This window comes from Castor canadensis, chromosome 4 (assembly GCF_047511655.1).
Source record: "Castor canadensis chromosome 4, mCasCan1.hap1v2, whole genome shotgun sequence".
Lineage (NCBI taxonomy): Eukaryota > Metazoa > Chordata > Mammalia > Rodentia > Castoridae > Castor > Castor canadensis.
In genome coordinates, this window is record NC_133389.1 from 10444704 (window position 1) to 10468885 (window position 24182).

General features: G+C 35.3%; 1 long non-coding RNA gene across 1 annotated transcript in view; it reads left to right on the forward strand.

The window, feature by feature from the left end:
- The window catches only part of LOC141422326 (uncharacterized), a 99717-nt gene that overhangs the window by 43506 nt on the left and 32029 nt on the right, over nt 1–24182 (forward strand). The window lies entirely within an intron of this gene.

Sequence of the window (24182 nt, forward strand, 5' to 3'; positions counted from 1 at the left end):
GCCTGCCAAAGCCCTGGATTTGATCCCCCAACAGCAATCTTGACAAACACTACTTCCATTTAAAATTCATTTCCGGTTACGAAAGGAGTAATTGATCTTCTTTCTGGCCTTAGCCATTCATAAGAACTACGCTATCAGTCCCCCTCCTCTCCTGGCCATTTTTAGAGACCCAGAGATAATTCATTGTACTCTTTCTCAATTTGGAACTTTTTTGCTCTTCTGAAAACTTTCTCACCTGCAATTTAATATGTTCAGTTTTTGTCATATATCAAAACCACTCTCTTGTACCTATGTGGTGTCAGTAGCTACTGCTTTCTCCTCCTTCCTTCCACAGACAAAACATTCCTGAGTGAATTGTGCAGAACTAGTCCCTGACTCCTCTTACCCTAGTCTTCCCTAAAAATGTGGCAAAGTTCTATTTCCCATCACACCATTGCACCTCCTCCATCAATTCTGTTGCAACAATTCACTTGGTTTTCTTACTATTCAGCAACTTTTCTTGACCACACTTTCACCCAAATGACATCCTGACTCTCTGGCTTTTGAATGACCTCAGGCTAACAGAAAGTAAAATCCTCTTAATAGTCAATATGTAGTCATGACAGTGTTATCATTTGAATGTTCAAAGACACTTTTCTCACTGGTAGAGTCTTACCTACTTTTTGTTAGGTACTCTTTTTTTTGTGAGGAAAACAGGAGCTAATTTTCAAATGTACATCTAAAAGATCAAAAATCATATCCTTCCTCATATGTGGATTACAGACCTAAAATAATTGCAGCAATATTATTGGATCTGGGTCACACACTAAGGGACGAATGCCTACAGGAGGAATAGGGAAAGGAAGAAAACCTAAAACTTGAAAGAGTTTGATGTGCCCACTGTAGAGGAGTGAATAAAGTAATCTTTTAAAATTATTATTATCCATTTATTCACATGTAAGTACATTTTTTGGGTCATTTCTCCCCCCTGCCCCCCACCCCCATCCTCTTCCCCCAAACCTCCCTCACTTCCAGGCAGAAACTATTCTGCCCTTATCTCTAACTTTGTTGAAGAGAAGCCATAAGCATAATAAGGAAGACAAAGGGTTTTTGCTAGTTGAGTTAAGGATAGCTATACAGAGAGATTCCTAGCATTGCTTCCATGTACAAATGTGTTACAACCCAAGTTGATTCATCTCTAACTGATCTTTACACTGGTTCCTGATTCCCTTCTCATGTTAACCTCTGTCACTTTAAGGCTTCTGTATTAGTTCCTCTGGAGTGGGGACATCAAACACTTCCATGTTTTGGGTTTTCTACCTATTCCTATATCTCCCGTATGTGCTCTCCCCTTAGTGTGTGACCCAAGTCCAACCACATTGCTGTATTTGCCCTAGATCTAAAGTCCGCATATGAGGGAGAACATACGATTTATGGTCTTCTGGATACCTGGCTAACCTCACTCAGAATGATGTTCTCCAGTTCTGTCCATTTACTTACAAAAGATAAGATTTCATTCTTCTTCAAAATACCACATTTTCTTGATCCATTCGTCAGTGGTGGGGCATCTTGGCTGTTTCCATAATTTGGCTGTTGTGAATAGTGCTGCAATAAACATGGGTGTGCAGGTGCCTCTGGAGTAACCTGTGTCACATTCCTTTTGGTATGTCTCCAGGAGTGGGATTGCTGGATCAAATGGCAGATTTATGTTTAGATTTTTAACAAGCCTCCAAATTTTTTTCCAGAGTGGTTACACAAGCTTGCATTCCCACCAGCAGTGGATTAGGTTTCCTTTTTCCCCACAACCTTACCAGCACATGTTGTTGTTGGTGGTGTTTTTGATGATGGCTATTTTAACAGGGGTGAGGTGGAATCTTAGTGCGGTTTTGATTTGCATTTCCTTTATGGCTAGAGATGGTGAACATTTTTTTATGTGTTTTTTGGCCATTTGAATTTCTACTTTTGAGAAAGTTCTCTTTAGTTCAGTTGCCCATTTCTTTATTGGTTTATTGATTTTGGGAGAGTTTAGTTTCTTAACTTCCTTGTGTATTCTGGTTATCAGTCCTTTGTCTGATGCAGAGGTGGCAAATATTTTCTCCCACTCTGTGGGTGGTCTCTTCAGTTTAGAGAGCATTTCTTTTGATGTGCAGAAGGTTTTTAAATTTATGAAGTCCCATTTGTACATATTTTTTCACTTAATTCCTGTGATGCTGGGGTTCTATTGAGGAAGTCCTTGCCTATACCAATTACTTCCAGAGTGTTTCCTGCTCCTTCCTGTATTAAATTCATAGTTTCCAGTCTGATATTAAGGTCCTTGATCCATTTTGAGTTGATATTGGTGCAGGGTGATAGACATGGATCTCGTTTCAGTTTCTTGCAGATGGATAATCACTTTTCAACATTTGTTGAAGATGCTGTCTTTTCTCCATCATATATTTTTGGCACCTTTGTCAAAAATAAGGTGGGTATAGTATGGATTCATATCCGGGTCCTTTATTCTGTTCTTCTGTCTTCATGTCTGTTTTTGTTCCAGTACCATGCTGTTTTTATTGCTATTGCTTTGTAATATAGTTTGAAGTTGGGTATTGTGATACTGACAGCATTGCTCTTTTTGCTGAGTATTGCCTTGGCTATTTATGGTCTGTTGTGTTTCCAAATGAACTTTAGGGTAGATTTTTCAATCTCTGTGATGAAAGTCATTGGGCTTTTGATGGGAATTGCATTAAACATGTAGATTGCTTTTGGTAGTATAGCCATTTTTACTATGTTGATTCTACTGATCCAAGAGCATGGGAGATCTTTCCATCTTCTGTAGTCTTCCTCGATCTCTTTCTTCAGGGGTTTGTGGTTCTCCTTGTAGAAGACATTCACATCCTTTGTTAAGTTTACTCCTAGGTATTTGATTTTTTTTCAGGCTATTGTAAATGGAATTGTTTCCATATATTCCTTCTCAGTTTGTTTGTTGTTGGTGTATAGAAAAGCTAATGATTTTTATAAGTTGATTTTGTGTCCTGCCACCTTGCTATAGCTGTTTATGGTGTCTAAGAGCTTTTAGGTTGAGTTTTTGGGTCTTTAAGGTATAGAATCATAGCATCTGCAAATAGGGATATTTTGACAGCTTCTTTACCTATTTGTATTCCTTTTATTCCTTCTTCTTGCCTAATTGCTCTGGCTAGGAATTCCAGTGCTATGTTGAATAAGAATGGGGATAGTGGGCATCCTTGTCTCATTCCTGATTTTAGAGGGAATGGTTTCAGTTTTTCACCATTAAGTATGATGTTGGCTGTAGGTTTGTCATATATAGCTTTTATAATGTTGAGGTACATTCCTTCTATTCCTAGTTTGCTTAGAGCTTTTATCATGAAATGGTGTTGGATCTTGTCGTAGACTTTTTCTGCATCTATTGAGATAATCAAGTGGTTTTTGTCTTTGCTTCTATTAATGTGCTGTATTACATTTATAGATTTGCATATGTTGAACCACCTCTGCATCCCTGGGAAGAAGCCAACTTGGTCATGGTTTATGATCTTTCTGATGTGTTGTTAGATTCAGTTTCCCACTAGTTTATTAAGGATTTTTGCATTGATATTCATTAATGAAATTGGCCTATGGTTCTCCTCTTTGGAGGTATCTTTGACTGGTTTGGGGATGAGAGTAATATCGGCTTCATAAAATGAGTTAGGCAGTGGTCCTTCCCTTTCTATTCAATGGAAGAATTTAAGGAGAGTTGGTATTAGTTCTTCTTTAAGTGTCTGATAGAATTCAGCAGAGAATCCATCAGGTCCTGGACTTTTCTTTTTAGGAGACTCTTAATTGCTGCTTCAATTTCCTTTTGTGTTATAGATATATTCAGGTGATTAATACCCTCTTGGTTCAGTTTTGGATGGTCATAAGTATCTAAAAATGTGTCCATTTCTTCAAAATTTTCAAATTTATTAGAATATAGATTCTCAAACTAGTCTCTGATGATGTCCTGGATTTTCATGGTGTTTGTTGTTATCTCCCCTTTTGCAGTTCTGATTTTACTGATTTGGGTTTTTTCTCTTCTCATTTTAGTCAGGTTTGCCAGGGGTCTGTCAATGTTATTTATTTTCTCAAAGAATTAGCTTTTTGTTAAATTGATTCTTTTTATTTTTTTGTTTTTTTGTTTGTTTCTATTTCATTGATTTCAGCCCTAATTTTAATTATTTCTCTCTTTCTGCTTGTTTTGGGATTTGCTTGTTCTTGTTTTTCTAGGAGTTTGAGCTGTAGTAATATATCATTGATTTGAGATCTTTCTGACCTATTAATATATGCAGTCATGGCTATAAACTTTCCTCTTAGATCTGCCTTTGCTTGTCCCATAGGTTCTGGTAGGTCATGTTTTCCTTTTCATTAACTTCCAGGAAACTTTTAATTTCCTGTTTTATTTCATCGATGAGCCATTGATCATTCAACAATGTGTTGTTCAGCTTCCAATTGTTTGCATGCTTTTTATTGCTGTTTTTGTTGTTCTAGTTTTAATGCATTTAATGTTAGAATGCATGGAATTATTTCTTTTTTCTTATATTTGCTGAGGCTTCCTTTGTGCCCTAAGATATGCTCAATTTTGGAGAAGGTTCCATGAGCTGCTGAGAAGAATGTGTATTTTGCAGAAGTTGGATGAAATATTATGTAGACATCACCTAGGACTATTTAATCTATCGGGTGATTTAATTCTAGGATTTCTTTGTTGATTTTTTTGTTTGGATGTCGTATCTATTTATGATAGCGGTGGTATTAAGATCTCCCACAACCACTGTGTTGGAATTTATATATGTTTTCAGGTCCTTCAGAGTATGTTTGATGAAATTGGGTACATTGACATTGGGTGCATATAGGTTGATAACTGTTATTTCCTTTTGGTGTACTTCCCCTTTTATTAGTATGGAGTGTCCTTTATCTTGTTTGATCAATGTAGGTTTGAAGTCTACTTTGTCAGAGATAAGTATTGCTATGCCTGCTTGTTTTCTGGGGCCACTGGCTTGGTAAATCTTCTTCCAGACTTTCACTCTCAGCCAGTGCTTGTTTCTGTTAATGAGGTAGGTGTCCTGTAGGCTGAAGATTGTTGGATGTTCGTTTTTAATCCAGTTTGCCAATTGGTGTCTTTTGATGGGGGAGTTTAGTCCATTAATGCTCAGTGTTAGTATTAATAGATATTGGTGATTTCTTTCATTCAGTTGTCTTAGTTGTTTAAGGGTTTGATTGTGTGCAGCTGAATCAATGTTACTCTCTACTTTCTTGCCTTTTCTTCTCCTGTGGTTTAGTATTGCCTGCCCTTTCATGGTTTTGTTTGATTTTACTTTCTGTGTGCAGAATTCCTTGAAGAATCTTTTGTAGTGGTGGCTTAGTGGTCATATATTGTTTTAGTTTCTGCTTATCATGGAAGACTTTTATTGCTCCATCTATTTTGAAAGATTGTTTTGCTGGGCAGAGTATCCTAGGATTGAAGTTATTTTCATTCAGTGCCCGGAAGACCTCACTCCATGCTCTTCTTCCTTTTAATGTTTCTGTTGAGAAATCTGCTGTTATTTTGATGGGTTACCTTTGTATGTTGTTTATTTTTTCTCTCCTACAGCCTTCAATATTCTTTCTCTATTCTCTATGATTGTTGTTTTAATGATAATATGTCGTGGGGTAGTTCTAGTTTGCTCAAGACTCTTTGGTGTTCTGGAGGCTTCCTGTACCTGAATGGACATAGTTTTCTCTAGACTCAGGAAATTTTCTGTTATTATTTTGTTGAATATATTATGCATTCCTTTTACTTGCACCTCTTCTCCTTCTTAAATGCCCATGATTCTCAGGTTTGGTCTTTTGATGGAGTCAGTGAATTCTTGCATATTCCTTTCACAGTTCTTCACTTATTTGACTAATAGTTCTTCAGTTTTTCTTTTAATTGCCATTTCATCTTCAGGTTCTGAGACTGTTTCTTCTGTTTGTTCTATTCTGCTGGAATAGCCTTCCATTTTGTTTTGTATTTCTGTTTCATACTTATTTCATTCTTTCTTCTGAGGTTTTCCATATCATTGGCTACTTCCTCTTTAATATTGTCAATTTTCATCCTTAATTCTTTTATCTATGTATGGTGTTCTTTGTTTCACTTTGGAGTTTATTTAGGGCCCCTTGAGTTCATTTATTTATTTCTGTGTTTTCTCATATTCTTTATTTTTGTTGTCTTGGAATTTCTTGAGTTTCTCCTGTACATTTTGGTTGACCATGTCTAGTAACATCTCTATGATATTTTAATTTTTTACTTTCAGGATTTCTTCTTTATTGGTGTTCTTGTGGGCTTTATTGGTTTCTTTGGTATAGTTTATATTTTTTTGTTGGAGTCTGGATCTGGGTATCCATTTTCTTCATTTCCCTCTGAATCCTGTACTAATTTATTTTTGTTGGGAGAATGGTTTCCATCCCTTTTTTCATCTTCCCATCATTCCACTTTGTACCATTTCTGTCCCTGGATTATGTGTAATTTAGTTTTATCTGAGTTATAATAGTAAAATTAATGAAACCAATAAAGAAGGAGAAAAAAGAGAAATAAAAAGAAAGAGGAAAAAAAAGGAGAAACAAAGAAAACAACAGAGAGAGATTGTGGAAGATCAAACAACAAACAGACAGCCAAACTCTTAAAGAAAGGAAAAAAAAATCACCAGTTCAGGAACAGTACAATTACATTCTTAGTTCTTCTGGTGTTACTCTTTTAGCATCCAGCCCTGTCTTTCCGTGTCTCCTAGGCAGGTTTGGAGCCGGTGTCTGGTGGTGTTGGAGGTCTCTTGTGTCAGGCAGCAAGTGGGCTGGGGCCCAGTGTGGTGGCAGGCCTGCAGGACAGTGGCCAGGCAGAGCAGTGGTCCAATGGTCCTGTGGGGTGGGGGCCTGGCGGGGTAGAGGCCTGGTGGGCCTGCTGGAAGGCCTGCAGAGCAGGGGACTGGCAGAGTGTCGGCTTGGCGGGCCTGCGGGGTGGAGGCTTGGCACGCCTTCAGGATGGTGGCCCCGCGGAGTGTTGATCTGGTGGGCCTGCAGGGCAGGGGCTTGGTGAGCAGCAGCCTGGCTGTTCTTTTAGTAAATCATGGTGTGGAAAAGGCTTCCATGAGCTAGGGGTTCAGAGTGCTGAAGTTTCTGCTCTCCCTGGTGCTTTATGTCAGCCCAGTGTGTTTCCAGCATCTCAGCAAAGTCTCTGATTTATGGAGCTCATGCAGTCTGTGGCTGTGTCCCAGTCACCATACTGGATCCTCTCCTGAATGAAGTAACCTTAAACTGGCAGAAGCTACTTTGGGAAGGTGTCCAGGAAGTAGTGAAAAAGTCTGGCAGAGATGAACTAATGTGGGTTGCAATACACAAGTGTGTGGAAGCAATGCTAGGAATCTCTCTGTATAGCTATTTTACCTCAAACTAGCAAAAATGTTGTCTTTCTTATTATCGTTTATGTTTTCACTTCAACAAATTGGAGAAGAGGGCAGAACAGGATCTGCCTGGAAGTGAGGTAGGTGGGGGGAGGGGGAGGGGAGCAGAAAGTGAGGGGAGGGTGGGGAGAATGGCCAAACAATGTATACACACATGAATAAGTCAATAAACAATAAAAAAAAATTTTAAAAGTTTTTTTCTAAACTAGTCAATCACCGTGTTTAAAGCTTTAAGCATCCCATTATTTTTAATTCATCTATAAAAATGTCTTAGACTTAAAAAAATAGCATATATAATCAGAAAATCATTGGTAATTGGGCTTAGACTCACAGTCTGTTGTACTTATACTCTAGATAAGCAAATCTGTAAAGCAAGCACAATTGATTGTTGTGCTCTTCTTGTTTTTCTTCTCTAAAGCCATTAATTTCTGGCCCATTGCTTTTGTGCTCTGCTGTAATGACTGCAAATACACTTTTCTCTTACTATTTAAACTCAACTTACCTTTTCAGAGGTTATTTCCCTCATGGCCTAGAAAGTAATCGCTTTCTTAATCCCTTTCAATCTCATGAAGATAAAATGTTACTATTTGAATAATTCATTCTATTAAGATTATTTACAATTTTAAATAGTATTGCAGAAAATGTGTCTTTTTCCCCAAAGGGAAAAATATTTAACAGTGGAAATTTTAGTACTGACAGGTTGGGTTTTAGGATTAGAAGAGAGATACTTCAAACCACAGTTTTCGGGTTGTTATCTATCAAGCTCTAGTTCATATAACACCAGGATTTAATACATACCTAAGAAGATCTCCCATGTTCACCAGAGGTTTACTTTATAAATTTCAAAATGTTTTTTCTGATACTTTTCATTATCAAGCTCCATTCTATTTCTTTGGAACTCTTTTACTGTATTTTTTAGTCAATTTGAAACCATCCACTCACCCATCCATTCATTCTCTACTCAGAAAAAAAATCAATTCCCTTAACTTTACTGCATTAGTTTTATTCCCCATTCCATTATTATTTTTATTACTTTCCTGAAATGCCTCCAAATGACAGATTTTTATAGTATTGAATTATAGACATGGACAGGCACCTTAGAAATATAAAGATTATATTGCATATGAGGAATTTAGCATATTAAATTGCTGCTTATATGTTGATTATAAACAGGGAGGAGCTCTTTCCTCAACTCAATGTTCAAAAATCTAAGTTCCTATTCACTGTCTATTCAGGTAATTGGTATGTATTTTAGACATACTATTTTTTATAAACCCAAATGATTCCTGCCACACCCTTTCCTACTTCTCTACTTCCAAAAGATTTCCCCTACAAGTAAATCGAGATTTACTTACCATTGCTAAGTTTTAAAATATGTCCACATTGTCTTTTACTTTTTGCTTCCCTCATATCTCATGATGAGTCAGGAACTCTGTTGTTTTTACCTTCAACATAGATCCACATTCTGTTTGTGTGTTTGTGTACTTTCTCCTATTGCTGCACTCTAAATGAACATCATCCCATACCCAGAATATCCAAATACCTTCCTCATCACTCTCTTGTCTCCATTCTTACTGCCTTTCCATCTTTTGTCTTGCAATAACCCTTTTAAAACACTCACAGGCTTAAAACTTCCAAATGTTTTCTCTTGAAAGTAGTTCATTTAATGTCTTCACTTCTTAATTCTATACTTTGTGTCATTTAAGGGTTTTTATTCTTATTGATTGTCTCCTCTTTATGCATGTCATTTTCCTGTTTTTTGCATACCATTTATGACCTTGTGAATTTTACTTGGCTGGATGTTAGATTTCCACTGCTTAATTCTGTTAACCTGGTAGTTGTTTATTCTGGGAAGGGATTAACTTATTTGGAAACAATTTTTATCACTTTGCAATATTTATTAGGCTTCAGTAAGTGGACTTAGAGAAGACTTTAGCATAGGGATAATCTTTTCTACACCCAAGAGACTTCCCTTTCTTACCCTGAAGACCTTTATTAAATTCTCCAAACATAAGATCCATTTTAGTCCAGTCTGGGGCACACAGTGCATTCCCCATACTCTGGGAGCTTCTGCAATTGTTCCACCTACTCTTACCATTGTTTTGACCTTGCGTTGGTCATTTGTTTACTCACAACACGAAAATACTCAACTCGACAGTCCTCTGGCTCCTAGTCTCTCTCTCTGTGAAGCTGCCACCTCTAGGGTTTTCTTTCTATTGTGTTACCATAGTAGCCTAAATAAATCTAGATTTAGTAGCTTTTGTGGACTTAAAATTAGTAATTTTGGAGGTCACATAGCTCAGTGATACTATATTAGTTTACCAGTAGCTCTGCGGCAGGTAACACCTCTTCTATGTGAGTTACAGTTAATATTTGCCTAGGTTACTTTGCAGTAACTTCAAGGTCACTTTTACTGAAAACATTGACATTGACTCTTCACTGGAGGCTACAGATGTCCAGTTGGTGACTGGAACGGGATAAAAAAGATTGACATGTCTCTGCCTTTACATTGTGTACTTCTCTTTTGCTGCCTAAACCTATGGCTCAGAGTCTACTCAGCACTGCATGTAAACATAATTTAATAACTCTTTTGTTCAGAACTGTAGTGTACAGTTCACTTGACCTGGAATTCCCAAGTGTTTCCCTTCCCTCTTCAAGGCTAACACCTACCAGCTGCCATAGCCAGAAATACCAACCCATAAAAGTAGGCACCCAAGTTCCTAGATCTTCTGCCTATTCCCAAAAGAGACTTTAATATTGTCCTATTTATTATCCTATCTGTTTCTTATTACAATAAATATCAGCTTTTTCCTGCCTTACCTTCCTTATGTGCAATACCTATACTAACCTTTAGGAAGTAGCCAGAGATACCCTCTCTTTCTTTCTCTCTCCTTCTTTCTCCTTCTCTCTCTCTCTTCTCTGTTCTCTCTCTCTCTCTCTCTCTCTCTCTCTCTCTCTCTCTCTCTCTCTCTTTCACTTTTCTTGCTGAGGAAGCAAAGCCAGTAATGGAAGCCTTCTTTCGGAACTTTTTGCTGACTTCTCATTGATTTCTATCTCTAAGAAGACTAAAGAGTCTGGGAATTGTGACAAGTGCACTGTAGAATCTTCAGTTTAGAAAAATTTTGAGTTGTGTCCAGGTTACTCATCTCAGTTCCAGGTACTATTAACTTTTCTGGAAGTAAGGAGGAACAAGTTGAGCCTCACTTTGCTTGGTCACTTTCTCCCAGGGATCTTTCCTGTTCTTCCTTGTTGTACAATCTGATAATGGATTCTATAAAATTTCTTCCAGCTTTTAAAAATTATTTAAGGCAGAATGTAAATAGGGTTTTTTTTATCATGATGGAAACAAGTTTGCAGACATCCTAGATTAATAAGAAAAGAGAAATAGATTTTGCCAAGTAAGGGGAGGAAATAAAAGCCAAAGGTTGGAGATGCCAGCAAGAATGAAGGATTATGGTTATTTTGTGATGTACCAAAAGTTTCTGAGAGTCAAAACTGCAGTGAACTTTATGGGGCTGACAATGCAGCTCAGTGTTAGAGTGCTTGTCTACTATGTGCAACGCCCTGGGTTTAATCACCAGTATGGAAAAAAAAAAGAACTTTAAAAGTGAAGTACATTTAAGTAATATGCTTGTTACATCTGAGACTGAGACATGTTAATAGTCCTTATTTTATATGACATATAAATTAATTTACCTGTACCAACCATTTCGTTAGGAATCTGTCATTATTGTTTAATTCTTAAAGAAGTCCTAAGTGGTAAACTTCACTTCCCCTTCTTCATAATGAATGAGTTGGAGCTTAGAAAAGAAAAGTTATACAAATTCACAGAGCAGGTAAATAAAGCAGATTAAGCCTGTACTTCCTTGTCTTTTAAAGAGCTCCTAACATTAAACATTTCTAAGTTGAACTCAGATTCAAAGACTCTCCATTGACTTAAAATTCTCTCACCATATTTGAAAATAACATACCTCAATGAACAATCACAGGACAAGACAATTTTTTCAGAAGTATTATAAATAAAAGTATTCAACCATAGTGATACTTTTATTTCAAAAAAATTGACAACCTCTATTAGCATTCAGAATGTATTAAAAAGAAAAATATGACCCAGACTGTTTTAATAACTCCTGATTACATTGGTTTATTTAAGCGTATAAATTTAGCTCTATCCCTGAAAATTTAGATTATTATCATCCACTGCATAAAAATAATAATCATCACTGTGATGGTCAATATTCTGTCTACTTGGCTTGGTTGTGGTGCCAGTTGTTGGTTAGACACCAGTTGAGCTATTGTTGTGAAGGCACATTTTCAGATGTGACTAGCTTTCAAATCATTGATCACATGAGCCAATCAGTTGCAAGCCTTAAGAATAGATACTGAGTTTCAAGAAGAGGTAGAAGCAGGAGGAAGAGGAAGAGGAGGAGGAAATTTCCTCTGCTACAACATGAACTTTGATCTGAGTTTCTAGTCTACTAGCCTGACTTACAGTTTTTGATCTGGCTGACTTCCAACATACACAATTATATGAGCAACCAGTTCCTTAAAGTAAATCTCTTGGGAGATAGAGAGCCAGATGATAAATGATAGATAGATAGATAGATAGATAGATAGATAGATGACGGATAGATTGATAATTTCTCTGGAAAATAATAACTAATAAAACAGCTTCCAAAGTCATAGGAAAATGCTTGGATTATCCACCAAAATGTACTAAATATTCTTAAAATTGATATCCATCCTTAATAGTTTACATATTCACATCATTTTCATTCTTCCATGCTCTCTATCCATGTATAACTTGTTCTCCATTTTCACTTAATTTCTGTTTTCCCTTTCATACTTATTAGAATTCCCACAGGAAATGAACAGACTGTATGATACAATTGGACCAACTCATTGCTATTGTTCTGATAGCATTTATTTTTAGGTAGGAGTCAATGATTCAAATCGAAGAACTAGTGAATTCTAGATTTTCTTGTTCTGTTATTCCTTTATTTGTCACTTTTCTTAACAGTATGAAGCATAGAAAAATTTATTGTAGTTCAAAACTGATTTCTTCTTATCCTATCAGATCTAGAATTAATCATTACATTTCATGAGCTTTTGTGATGTTTGGGAAGAGGAAGTACAGGAAGAAAGTGTATACATTCTTACCCTGAGATGTATAAAACATTTCTTCTTTGTTCAAACAAGATATAAAGCTAGTTAACCAAAGACATCCAGTCTCACCTTCCAGAATGCCTTTCCTTGGGGCCAACATTGATGCTGCTGTTCAAAACACTTAGAGGAAGAATGGACTTGTGATCCCTAATTTAAAGGCTGATAATTTAATGTGCTGTTTCGGCAGGGTTTTGTCACACCTACTGCCATGACATTACTTCTTCCATCTTACATTAAAGCAAGTGAGTAAAAGTGAAACCTTTTCTAGGACCATAATGTTTAGCCTTGACTCTGAGATTTTTATATTGAACAGGAAGGAATGAATACAAAATACTCTGTCCTTGAGGTTAGACTTGAACTTTTGACTTTTTCTCAGCATGAATCTGTGAATCTTGTTAGACAAAAAAGGCTCCAACCCTTAAAGCAATGAAACTTCAGAAGTGAACCCACATAGGAAATTTTTGCCCTGCAGTCTCTTGGCGGCTGCCAGCTGCTTCAAGATCCCATCTAATTATTCAGGGCCACTGGCTCACCTTTTCCAAGTGCTCACACTGCCTCTTCTCTCATAGCTCCAATATTGTATTTCTGATGAAGTTACAAAAGTGAATGATGGCTCTCAGAACATGGACACCTCTCCGAGTTCCTTAGGAATACAGCTCTCTAATTGTGTCAGCTCACCATGGCAAAATGAACATTAAACGAGAGAATATGAAATATACCATATTTTATATTTCTGTACATTGCTGGCAGAGAGCAACCAAATGAATGATGTATATTTGCATGTTCCATTGCACTGAAAAGAAAATTAGCATCTCTTATGTGTTACCTGCCCTGTTTTAACTATTTGTCTACTTAGTAATCATATCCTACCATAAACTATAAAGTAACTTTTTAATTAATTCAAATACAGTTACAGGGTATTTATCATTATACAGATGTACACATATATATGTATTATACAAATGTATGTATACATATAGGTGTGCACATATTGTACAAATACTAAATATCTTTATATATATACACATGCGCATACTTACTTATGAATTCCTTAAACTCACAATTCTATCAAGAGTAATGTATTCTGGATGGAGATAATAATACCCAATGGCATTTGCCACCAAATTTTTCACTTTACTCCTCTTTCTTCAGCATTTCACGTAGTGAAAGTAACGCCATCTATTCTTTTTTTATACCATCCTTATTAGACCAGAAAATAATGAGTGAACATTAGTTCTTTCACTTCCCTAATTCTTCTTCATATTTAATATGTCATAAAGTCACACAAACACATACATACATATATATGTATGTACATATATTTTCTGAAACATATATCTATATCTGGCACATCAACTGTCGTGGTTCTTATCCAAGCCCCCTTCACCTCTCATTCGGGTTATGAAATTGTCTCCCATAGGATTCCTTTAGCATGTCATACCACTGTTACCACTTACAGTTAGGTGTGAGTTGCGTGAAATGGAAAAATCTAAGAAGTTCTAAACAGATTTTTATTTTTCTCAAAATATAATAAAGAAGTAGCTACATACTAGAGATAGGTAGCTCTGTCTTGGTCAGTGTTGAAATTTTATGTGTTTATTTTAACTCTGTGAATGCAATTGCAATTTTATTTCAGATCAGTTGATCAGCTCTGTCACTGAACTGGTAGCTACATGCTTGAAATATTTTATAAAATAAAACTTGTTAATACTACATAATTTTGTTACTTTCATTTATTTTTAGCAAAAATTTAAAGTCATGCATAATGATACATGGAATGTTGTAATTTAAGGAATAGCTCAAAATCCTTTGCTCTTTGCTGCTTAACAGACTAATCTATGGGTTTGGATCAGGCAGTTTCCTGTGTTTATAAGTTTCCATCCTTTGGTAACCGGAGATTTTTTTTATTAAAGTAGAGGCTTACCCTCCCGTGAATGGTGCCTGTGCCCTTTCACTTGATTGGTGCACAAAGAAATTACCAAGAGTCTGCAGTGACTCAATCTACTCATTACCTTCCAGTGATAGCTTAGCCTTTTCACTTTTTCCATCTTAAAATGCAGTTTGCTACCTTAAAACATGTATTATAAGCTTTCACATTTTATAGTGAAAAGGTGCTGATTTTGAAATTGGGTCTCAAAAATTTATGTTTCCCTTATTGATATGGTAAGATATAATTTAATTTCTAAAGTTTTAATTTAAAAAAATGATCCCTCCGACATTAAATTAACATTACAGGTTCAGAATCCTTAATCCAAAATTTCCAAATCCAAAATGGCTCAAAACCTGTAAACTTTTTGAGACCTGACTTGATGCCAAAAGTGAGTTATATAACTGACATCAGGTGACAGGTTTCATTCACAACTCAAGTGCACTCAATATATCAATTCTAGGCAATGTATATAAGGTATGTATGAAACAAAATGATTTTCATCCTTAGACTTGGGTCCCATGATATAACATTTTGTATACGCACACATTCTGAAATAGGAAAATATACAAAACTTAAAACACCTCTGGTCATAAGCATTTCATACACTCAAACTTGAATACCAAATTAAGAACAGTGTGGTTGGACACAATGGCTCACGCCTGTAATCCCAACTACTCAGGAGGCAGAGATCCTGAGGATCGTGGTTCAAGGCCAGGCAGGGTTAAAATGTTAGTGAGACACCATCTCAATGGATATGCCAGGTGTGGAGGAACATGCTGTGATCACAACTATGCAGGAGACTATAGGTAGAATAATCAGTCTGAGATCTACCCAGTGCAAAATTCAAGTCCCTACCTGAAAAATAACTAAATCAGCAAAAGGAGCCTGAAGGTGTGGTTAAAGTAGCAGAGCACTTGCCTAGCAAGCCTAAGGTCCTGAGTTCAATTCCCAGTAAGTAACACAAGGAAAGAAAATAATTTATATAAAGAATTTACTGCACCATGAATTTTATTTAAAATGCTGTTACATTTTAGTACAATATTCAAAAATCAACTAATATACATTATAACTATTACATTTCTATTATTTTTGCATAAAATGTGAAAATTTGACTCTTCTCAATGGCTAAGGCAGGTACTTTAATGCCTCATGTTCACAGGTATAGAAAAATAAACAACATGACTAAAGATTCTAATTTTATTCAACTATAAATGAATCTACTTTGATGTGTGTGTTATTTTGTGAATAATTTATTAACTATCAAACTACTTTATAGAAGCTCACCTTTCATGTTTGTGTCACGTAATCAGGTGACTGCAGCTACATTTTGAATAAAATAGACTAAGAATGAATGCTACTATCCGTGTTACTGTGTTCATGGTCTATGTCAGGAGGTTACTGCTTATATCTAGAGTATAAATATGAAATGCGAAATATCTGCAGTGTTGCGGGGGAGGGTTTGGAAAGAGTAACCTTATGCATGATTCTCTTACAATGACCCTGGGAATATCTAACCAAACAACTGCTTGTGTTCTGATTACTCAGTGTTCCAGAGGCTCTCAAACCTGGGTATGCGTATGAATTACCCATAGGGTCAGTTAAAAATACAGACTTTTGAGAACTATCCTTACTTTCAGTTTATTTTCTCTGGCGTGGAGTACTGGAATTTGCATATGGGTCAGTTCCAAGTGCTGCAGGTTTTGCTGGTCCAGGAACTGCACTTTCTAAAGCACTGATCTAGAAGAAAAGTCAAAATTCAATGACCAAAAGCATAACTATGTAGCACAATGGATGCTCATTTTTCTGAGCACATTAATGATTTTAGACACATCATTTCTGTAACCACTGTGTGTGGTCCTTAAATTGTTGGCCCTCCTTGTGATTGTTGTTTGGTAATACAATAATATATTTTTCACAGATAGTTTTTCTAAGACTTCACTAATAAAGAGCACTCATAAACACCGCTACTGTATTATTACATTACTTCTATTATATTATTACAAACATGTTATATAGCATTAGATTTGAAAGTAGTAAAGGAAAAGGAGAAGAAAGGCAAAGAAAGAAAGAGAGAAAAAAGAAAGAAAATGAAGACTCTTATATTCTAATGATAAATACAACCATTATAATTATGCTTGATTTTAACTCCTTTTCTACATCTTTTCATAACTCTTAAGATTAAATGTTCAGTGATGTCATGGTGGAGTTCAAAACTGGCAATGGTTCCAATATTCAATGAAAATTGGTATGTACTACAACTGAAATTCTTCTCCACCCTAGAAAGCCAGTTTACCAGCATAATAAAAAATTTTATTGCTGTTTTTGTTCCTTTTTGTATGTCAGTTTGATCTTATCCTAGCCCCTTTTGCCATGGGGAAGGATTTGAGAAAAGAATGAGAAAATTCAAGTTACCAACCCTGTAGTATAGCTTAAATTTACATTTCCTCTAATAGGAACAATACTATTATCAATCCAATTTTATATTCAGCCTCCTTATTCCATCATGGGTCATCATTCAGATCACACCTCACTAGTCTGTCTACTCTTTCTCAAATTCAAATTCAGCATGCCATGTTTTACCCTAAATAATAATCGTGAGATGGATGCTAAATAGTCTAATAATCTTTACTAATGAAAACAATAAACTCAATTTTGGGGTATGACAGATGCTTGGCTGGAATAATGTAGTCTTCTTAATGTGGTGACTGATTGAGCTAATTCTACAGTTCTAATCAGTGGATGTACTTGATTGATTCCAGTCAATCTGTGAGTACACCTTAGGACTAAGGAACTGTATCCAGTGATGAAGTTGTTTACTTTGAAATTGGATGGCAGGATATTGATGTTTCTGCATAATTGGTATTGAAATTTTACTGTGAGATCCAGGAAACATGCTGTAAATAGGACAGATTTCAATCACAAGTGATCAGGAAAGTCTATTTCTTATAGGAAACTAGATAGATACTGTATAGTTATCTTTCCATAGAAAACAATAAGTTAATAGGGTTTTTTTCTTATACAAAACTTCCAATTTTGCAAGAATGGTTAGCTGACTCAGGAAGAGCCTTACATACATTGAAAGAGAAGTTTTTGCAAAAATTCTTTAAAAGTCAAAAGTCAACCTGCCAAAAACTTCATCCAACAAGCTGTTTGTCTTGTTATATAGGGAGTTGTTTTCTACAGAGCTCATGATAGCAATGAGTAAGGGAATCAATAATGTTCAGAAACAGTTGTTCCATGGACAAATCCAACTTCATGATGGTTGTAGTAGATGCAATTCTCCCTATGTTCTGAGATGGAAAATACTGTCTTGTTTCACATTCTATGATGTGTTAGGATGCTAAGAACATTACAACTCTTGATTAGAGTGATTTTTGAAAAATATATGCAGTCTACTTTTTAGAAATTTCACCTTCAAATTCATGTTTCACAGTTTCGTTCACCATTCTTTCCTTCATTAGTTGCATGGAATAATGGGCTTCTGCCTGAAAGTTTTACCTTTGAAAGGACTACAAATAATTTTCTAAAGTGCATCTGAAAAAAACAAGAGCAATAAAATTCCTACTATAAGTCAATCTATTTCTTTTTTAGAAACTGGAAAATATACCCTGTATTTGACTAGACCTCTAGGAAATTAAATACTTTATCCTCTCTAATTTATTTTTATTTGCCTCATCTTTCTTTTTTAAATTGTTGTGCTGAGTAGGGGTAATTGGAGTATATGCAAAAGTTCTAACAATGTATCAAATATATCATACTTGAATTCACATCCTCTGCTGCTCGCTTTCATCCCCTCCTCCCCATTCCAACAGGTATCATTTTTGTATTTACTTACATGTGTAAGCGTTATTTGCACCACCTCCCCTTTCTCCTGTATAACTTCCCTCTACCCTGTACCTCCAGGCAGAACCTATTCCACCCTCCTCTTCTCAGATTTAGTGGAAGAAAAAACATAAAAGATAATAAGCAAAACATGGTGTTTTTGCTAGTTTGAGATAAATATAGCTACACAGGGAAATTCCTTGTGTTGTTTCCATTCATATGTGTATTACAACCCAAACTGGTTCATCTCTACCAGAACTCTTCACTATTCCTAGTCCCCTTTCCACAGTGGCCTCTGCCAGTTTAAGATTACTATATTCATTCCTATACAGTGAGCACATCAACCACATTCAAGTCTTTCTTAATTAATTTAATTTCCTTAGTTTTAGTTAATAATCTACCTTGAAGTTTTATTATTAAACATTCAGCTATAAAATTCCATAAATACATTAGGAATAATTTTTCTCTATTTGGCTTGTTGATGAAATAGTCTCTAATATTCTTAGATATCTTTGATAAAAGAGATTTTTGCTATTTTAGAATTAGTAGAAAATATTTTAAAAATTATATAACTGATATGTTTTTAGTTGAATAACTGTGTTGCTAAATTGTTCACTGATAAATTAATGCTTAACTTGTTACAATATTACTGATCTTGATCTATTAAATTATTTTTCTTCTCTTCTCCTCTTTTTTCTATCTTTCTCTCATCAGTCTCATCCTCCTCCTCTGTTATTAAGGTACCCAATCATAGAATTACTCTAGTTTCCTGAAGACATACATAAATCTTCCCCTAAAATATCTATGAATGTCCTTTCCAACACACTTTTAATGAGATGCTGCTGTCCTGTGTGAATTCTTTGATGAAAAGCACATTTGATATAGTAAGATTTCTACAAAGAAAAGGTCTTTCTGCCAAGATTGGAATCCTCAATTCAGGGACCAGATGCATGTCTGTGATGTCCTTTCTCTCTCTCCCAGTTCAATATGGCACTCTTGATGACTTTGCGGTTAACTGTGTTTTAGACTCATCATTTTTGGCTTGTATTATTATACTTGGCTTCCTTGGATAAGTTCCCTTGAACTTTTAGTTATTTTTACCTATGAAGCTCCTTTTCTTCCTTGGGAAAGTTGTTTTCCAGCATTGTGACACCTGCTCTTATGTTTTGATCATATAGACAGTGTTTTGATTATTGATGGTTTGTAGGATGAAATATCTGTAAGAAGAGGATGGGTTTTAAGCTCAGTAAATTTTCAAATAAGACTGATCCAGGGACTGAGAATCTAGGATGTCTCTTATCCTTTGTTTTTTGTTAAATATGGTCTTTGCCTTAAATCACCACTTTACACTTATTTGTTTTAAAACCATTTGTCATCATAAATACGTATCTTTTTTTATTTTTCATTTCAAGGTAAAAGAACTATGATGTTTAAGGAAAAAAAACAGGGGACACTTATGCAAAAATTTAGAAGCCTATGGATTAGATCCAGTAGTATTGACTCAAACAGGACTCAGCATAAGTTTATTGTCTATTCTATTACACAGGACATTTCTACCTCATCTAAGACAGTAATAGAAAAGCATGTGAAAGCTTTAGTTAATTTAGTTGCATGGGATTTTCACGAAATTTAATGATCTCCCATGCTGTACAGGCTCTGTTTGTGACAACCAACACTTCTCAGTTCATTACTTTGCCTCCTTGAGATACTGTTGCTTCTCTTTCATGAATCATCACCTATGGCTTCAACATAAATGTAGCCATCTTAGTTCCCTCCCCTGAAGAAAAAGCCAATGATTTCCTACAACAGAGAATTTTCTGTGCCCCCCAAACTCCTTTAGATAATTTTCTCACAATGTTCACCTGTGCAATCATTAAACAACTATACAAATATTTGTATTTGGAAAATGGGTTAACGTGTACAATGTGAAGGAGGTAGGAAGAAATAGTTAAGGCATTTGCCAATGAATGATTTTCACAATATGGCATCAAATCTGGCATATGTAGTAAAAACTGCACCCGTAAAGCCAACAGTAGTTAGAGAAATCAGACAGATGAAGCTGAAAAAGTTGAAAGGACAGCACGTAGACTTTAGATGAAAGGATAATTGATGTTGAGATTTTAGAAAGGTAATCGTTAGAGATGATGCCAAAGAATAAACCTTTGGGGAAACGTGGGTAAAAGAGTTCATGAGTTAGGAGTGCTGGCTCCATCTTCCAGAAAGATGTTGCAATAAAGTCTCTCAGAGAGGTGGTATCTTTCTGGACACATCTAACGTTAAATTAGAGCATGAAGGTTTAAGAGATTGAGTCTATAGAGGAATTCATTTTTGCTATCATACAGTAGTTAACAAAGGGATTTCATTGTGATATTTTCATACATATAATGCATATAATGTACCTTGATCAAATACACCCCTCTGTTACGATTTCTTATCTTCCTTCTGCTCTTTTGAAACAATTCAAATTGGTTTCATTATTCCATTTTCATGCATGCATATGAAGTACTTCAGATATATTTACCCCTTCTTCGTCCTCTCCTCTCACCCTTCTCTTACATGCTGGTTCCACTCTCAAATAGTCCCCCTGTTTAACACTCTTGTTTAGATTCTTCAAATGAGACATTTATGTGATATTTACCTTTCTCAATTTGCCTTATTTCACTTAACATTATGATCTCCAGTTCTAGTCATTTTCCTACAAACAACATAATTCCATTCTGTTTTATGACTGAAGAACACTCCAGTGTGCATATGGACCATGCTTTCTTTATCCATTCATCAGTTGATAGACATGTATGCTGATTCCATAGCTTGATTATATATAAGGGGCCAAAGCACAGGACATGTACTTAGGGAAGTAGAAGGCAAAGGATTGGAAAGGTGAAGGACAGACAATTTTACCAATATTGCCACAGCAATGGATAATCAGAGGATGCCCAGCAATATGAAGAAATGGCCTTGTGGTGTTTGAAGTGAGAGAGGATTAGTTCTGAATTTCCTCCCAGAGGCTGGCATAAAACTCAGTATGAAAAATAGCACACATTAACAAATTAGAGTCATGTATTCAACTTGATAAGTGTGTCTCTTTTGGAAAGCCAATTTCACTGGCACGTGAGGCTCTGTGGGGCTGACAAAGAGCACGTGGCCTTTGCATGTTAATCACAAGGCAGAATAGGGAATTCCTTTGGGGGCTTCATCTCTCAAAAGAACAAACTGAAATTTGTTGACTATAAAGGAAAATCTTACAATATTAACTGTCACATGACAAAGAACATTCAGAAGTGATTTGTAACTATTGCCTTTTTGGGGACTTTTAGAGCAAGGTCAACCTATCCAACCTCTCCCGATTTAAGTCCCAAGTTCTGTACAAACAAACAAAAAACCAAACATATGTCTCAAATGCTAGCTTAATTCATTTTATAAATATAGATTTTCATTGAAATAATTTACTTAGAATTTAGAAAATTTTCTGCTAAAATACTAATTTTAAGTCCTATTTTAAAATAATAAAAATTTAGAAGTAGTTAGCATTCAGAAAAACAGCAAACAGAACAACTCATATGAACCAGGAAGCAAAATAAATTGATGTGACAAATTGGATATTTAAATATACATATATATATGTATACACACTTATATATCTTGTTTCCACAATTTGTGTTATATCATATATAAATATTGAACACATTAGGGGAAATAAGTATTAAATTAACTATTTTCTACCTAGAAAATTATGCAGATTTTCTAAATCATTTTCTCTCAACTTTCATACTTCACACAATTGTTTTAAATTTCTAGAATCAAACTGGAGGGGTAATGTGTTAATGTAAAGAAATGTAAAAATGAAAAAATAGAAAAAGTATACAAAATATGACCTAGTATAACCCTAAACTTTTTTCTAATTGATAAAATGGGAATAGTACTGCAATAATATTTATATGATGTCATTCATTGAAAGTTCTTAATTATACTTAATACAAACAAATTATTATGGTAGTTATATACATAAATTATTATTATACATTGTCAGGAGATTAACCTAATAGCTATAAACATAGGTTTTTTATGAGACTGACACTTAGATATGAAACCCCAACGTAGCCTAGAGAAGTTGCGGAATCTATTTAGATACATTATAAAGATTGAAAATATATCTTTTTATTGACCTAACTTGAAATTTCCAAATTTCTTATGAAACTCTACGATTCTAAGAAAGAGAAAAAAAGTGGACAGTAAGATTTCTCTCAAATAAATTGAAATGGATTTTTAAGAATCTGTGGAAGATATTAAAATGTCCTTTACCTTACTCTATCCATCATTTCTGCATGGAGATGGTATAGACTGTGTAGATGTTCTTGCTTTATTATTCATTTAATTGTGAAATTAATTGGCTTCATCTCATAATTGGCTTCATCTCATAGTCAGTCTCCCTTTGTAAAATTAAGACAGCAATACTGTCTAACACAGTGGGTGTCCAGATCAAACACAACTGTAGGAAAATGCATGGTATGACATGAATTCCATACTGAACACGGGAGATCTTTCCATCTTCTGTAGTCTTCCTCAGTCTCTTTCTTCAGAGGTTTGTAGATCTTCTTGTACAGGTCATTTGCTTTCTTGGTTAAGTTTATTCCTAGGTGTTTGATTTTTTTGAGAGTATTGTAAATGGAATTGTTTTCCTATATTCTTTCACAATTTGCTTATTATTGGTGTATAGAAAGGCTACTGATTTTTGTAAGTTGATTTTGTATCCTACTACATTGCTGAAGCTGTTAAGAGTGTCTAGGAGTTTTTGGGTGGAGTTTTTTGGGTCTCTGAGGTATAGGATCATGTCATCTACAAATAGATATTCTTTGATTATTTCCTTACCTATTTGTATTCCTTTTAATTCTTTTTCTTGCCTTATTTCTCAGGCTAGGAATTCCAGGACTGTGTTGAATAAGAGTGGGGAGAGAAAATTAGAGATAAGGGCAGAACAGTTCCTGCTTGGAAACGAGGGGTAGGGGGGAGAGGGAGGGAGTGGGGGGATAAGAGTCAGAAATGACCCAAACATTGTATACACATAAGAATAAATGAAAAAAAAAAAAAAAAAACATAGCCAGGTGAAGCTCTAAAAAAAAAAATAAAAAAGAGAAGAGTAGGGAGAGTGGGTATCCTTGTCTTGTTCCTGACTTTAGGTGAACAAATGATGTTGCATATAGGTTTGTCATATATAGCCTTTATGATGTTGAGGTATATTCCTTCTATTCCCAGTATTCCTAGAGCTTTTATCATGAAGTGGTGTTGAATCTTACCAAAGGCTTTTTCTGCATTTATTGAGATTATCAAGTGGTTTTTCTCTTTGCTTCTATTAATGTGCTGTATTACATTTATTTATTTATGTATGTTGAATCATCTCTGCATCCCTGGATGAAGCCCACTTGGTCATGGTGAATGATTTTTCTGATATGTTCTTGAATTTGGTTTGCGATTATTTTGTTGAGGATTTTTCATCGATGTTCATTACAAAGATTGGCCTGCAGTTTTACTTTTTGGATGTGTCCTTGTCTGGTTTTGGGAGGAGTGTAATACTGGCTTCATAAAATGAGTTAGGTAGTGTTCCTTCCCTCTCTATTTAGTGAAAAAGTTTAAGAAGTGTTGCTATTAGCTCTTCTTTGAAGGTCTGGTAGAATTCAGCTGAGAATCCATCAGGTCCTGGACTTTTCTTTTTTGAGAGACTCTTTGTTGCTGCTTCAATTTCATTACATGTTATAGATCTGTTAGGTGGTTAGTATACTGTTGGTTCAGTTTTGGATGATCATATCTAGAAATTTATCCATTTCTTTGGGATTTTCCAATTTATTGGAATATAGGTTCACAAAATTTTT